The 3,394-nt window shown below is 44.3% G+C and overlaps 1 protein-coding gene across 5 annotated transcripts in view; it reads right to left on the reverse strand.

Moving 5' to 3' along the window:
* The window catches only part of HMG20A (high mobility group 20A), an 86,217-nt gene that overhangs the window by 76,599 nt on the left and 6,224 nt on the right, over window positions 1-3,394 (reverse strand). For 3 of the 5 annotated variants that reach the window (XM_015410377.1, XM_015410378.1, XM_015410380.1), the window contains exon 2: window positions 2,321-2,496. The exons of the other annotated variants lie outside the window; for them this stretch is intronic. The gene's annotated coding sequence lies outside the window, so the exon portion shown is untranslated. The remainder of the gene's footprint in view (window positions 1-2,320; window positions 2,497-3,394) is intronic. 5 annotated transcript variants of the gene reach the window in all.

Raw genomic sequence — 3,394 nt, forward strand, 5'->3', positions numbered from 1 at the left:
GCAAGAACTGCCTAAGAATCTCCAGGGAAGTGGGATGTCATCAGACCTTCTTACCACATTGATCGTATTGGGAAAAGTTACGCCAAACCGTCCCTCTGCCAGAAGAACACAAGAGTATGGATCGGCTAAGCTCCCAATCTGTGTTCATACGAATCCCTCACAAGATCATAAGCCACACCGCTGCTCATTTGGTTCAGTGTTTCCTCTAGAGCCTTGGAGGTGAAGACACAGATCAGAGCACAGTCATCCTTCTCTTCATAGAACCATAGCGCTAAAGAGGAATTCAAGGGCGCATTCTTCCCGTGCTTTTGAAACATGTGCAAGGGAGGCTTCTCACGACATTTTATTAATGCCAGATTTATTCCCGAGTGACCTAGAGTGTTCTCACAAACAGCCACGGACACCAGTCTAACCTTTAAAGGATAAACGGACAACCCAATTTTAAGCACTTTTGGGGGGGCGGGAGAAGTGAGAAGGAAGGGGGCAGTTCCCATTGCTATCAGCACCTCCACTTTCATTATAACACTGCTTGACAAAGTTGCCCAAATCTGCCAGGCAGACAGAAATGACAAATAAAAGTAGTCCAGCGTTTTAGCGACACCATGCTAAAAAACAGCAAATCGTGTCTAAACAGGTTTGTGAAACAAGAAACTGAGTTGGCCTTCAGGCTCGTAAGGATTTGAAAGAAAACCGAGGGAATCCATAAGAGACATAAGCTACCTAAAAGGGGGAAGTGTGCAAAAAGTAAAATCTCACACTGGTGCAAGTAACTTTAAAAGCTTCAGTGTTCGATGCATTTGATGAAAGCCGAGCATCTGAACCCCTTGTTCTCAACTCTTTGACCGACCCCCCAGCTCTGCAGTCTCCGTTTACAGAACTCTGATGGCCCGAAAGAGGTCTCTTACTGCAGGGTCAACAGTTTGGCATCCCAACCTGAACAGGGGAAACTACTGAGTACCGAATCCATTTCAAGGTGCTGGTGCTTACCTTTATAGCCCTGTATGGCCATTATTCTAATTTTGGTGGACTCTGCTATAAACTCTGCTGATTTTTTAACATTGAAAGCATTAGCTCGCTATGTATTGAGTTGTAATCGGATTTTATTGAAATCGTGGTTTTATTGTTGCTATTATTGCTAATTATGGTTTTGTCGCTGCGATTATTGCTGACTGTGGTTTTGTTATTGCTACCATATACAGAAATAAAATAAAATAAACTATAGATAACGATGCTCTTGAGGTTAATCACTTGGCAGTCCTAAACATGTACCCACACGCTTGAATGGCACACCAGGCTTCCGTACTTTGTAAGAGACGTAAGCTACCTAAAAGGGGGAAGCGTGCAAAAAATAAAATCTCACACTGGTGCAAGTAACTTTTTTTTTTAAGCGTCAGTGTTCGATGCATTTGATGAAAGCCGAGCATCTGAACCCCTTGTTCTCAACTCTTTGACCGACCCCCCAGCTCTGCAGTCTCCGTTTACAGAACTCTGATGGCCCGAAAGAGGTCTCTTACTGCAGGGTCAACAGTTTGGCATCCCAACCTGAACAGGGGAAACTACTGAGTACCGAATCCATTTCAAGGTGCTGGTGCTTACCTTTAAAGCCCTGTATGGCCACCACTCTAATTTTGGTGGACTCTGCGATAAACTCTGCTGATTTTTTAACACTGAAAGCATTAAGCTTCCTATGTTTCGAGTTGTAATCGGATTTTATTGAAATTGTGGTTTTATTGTTGCTATTATCGCTAATTGTGGTTTTGTTGTTGCGATTATTGCTGACTGTGGTTTTGTTATTGCTACCATATACAGAAATAAAATTAAAATATAGATAACGTTGCTCTTGAGGTTAATCACTTGGCAGTCCTAAACACACTTGAATGGCACACCAGGCTTCCGTACTTTCGCCCAACTGCCACCCAAGCACCCAAAGCAACTAGAGCACTAGGAGCACGTGACTTGTGGGTGGTAAATTCTTTGATTCCTTCAGGCTCTCCCTTAAATGTAGGGGGATGTTGGCCTAAACTCCAAGCATTTTTAAGAGGAAGTGCAAAATGCTGCATGCGTTGCCCAAACTATGCATCAGCTCCGGACGCTTAGTAATACTCATATGATACAAAGAATGCATCTATCACCCCCCACACACACGCATGTGCACACACTGGGCAAAATAGTGTGGCCAACAGTGCTGAAGAAGCAGTTTGTTCAGAAGGCTGGGATACCAAAGCCCAAATAAAAATAAAAAAGGGAGGTTAAAGAGGGAGACTTCAGCTTCCAAGAAATGAGCACGACACAAGGTTTTTATAAATCATCGAACGAATACCTCTGATGCCGCTCCTACTGTTTGTTCTCTTTCCTTTTAATCTCTGCTGCTACTTATGGCTCCTCCTTTCGTCTGATGGGCAAGAAATACTTCTCCGGCTAGTGATGAACAGTGGAAGACATACACCACAGGGGGAGAACCTTGTTCATGCTGGGTTCCTAATTGCATCACTTTCCCTAGTAGGGAAGAAGTCAAAGGAGATGTGAAATGCACTGGACCACATTTCCATCAGCTTCTAATAAGTCAATGGCTAAAAACTTTTGCATTGTTTCTCATTTCTAAAATTCATATACTAATTTTTGATTAATTACAGACTATTAAAAAAACCCACTCCCGACACAGGAGGAAAAGCGTGTCACTCATAACAATGCACTATGTAAAATGACAAGAGGTTAAAATGTGGAATTTGCTGCCAGAGGATGTAGTGATGGCCACAGGCAGACACCTTTAAAAGGGGATTAGACAGATTCATGGAGAAGCGGTCTATCAGCGGCTACTAGCCCTGGTGACTAAAGAGAACCTCCACAATCAGAGGCAGCCAACCTTTGACATCCCAAAGCCAGAAGGCAACATCAGAGGAAGGGCTTGGCCTCTCTGCCTTGTTGTTGGCCCTCCAGAGGAACTGGTTGACCACTGTGTGAGACAGGATGCTGGACTAGATGGACTATTGGTTTGGTCCAGCAGGGCTCTTCATATGTTCTAATGAAAGCCTTGGCCTCTATGCCCTGTTGGTGGACCTCCAGAGGAACTGGATTGGCCATCTAGGTTTGGACTGAAGCACTATGGAACACTGCTAAACCAATTTGACCAGGGCTACAGCAAATCCCTAAGTTAGTGTACACTAATGGGGGCTGAATTTTTTGACAAGCACGTCGCAACTCAAGTCCCATGCACTGCTCTATAGATGCAACCCCAACTGCTTCCCATATGTTCAGTCACATAAGTGGCGGAGTGTGCAAGAAAATAGTAGGGGCGCACACCTGAGACTCTGCCACAGCTATGCCTTCCTGCTTCTGTCCAGGTGTGCTAAACGTTTTGCACTGTCTATGCCACAGACTGGCTATGCAACCATCC

This window comes from Gekko japonicus, unplaced genomic scaffold (genome assembly GCF_001447785.1).
Source record: "Gekko japonicus isolate JY-2015 unplaced genomic scaffold, Gekko_japonicus_V1.1 scaffold1765, whole genome shotgun sequence".
In the NCBI taxonomy this organism is placed as follows: domain Eukaryota; kingdom Metazoa; phylum Chordata; class Lepidosauria; order Squamata; family Gekkonidae; genus Gekko; species Gekko japonicus.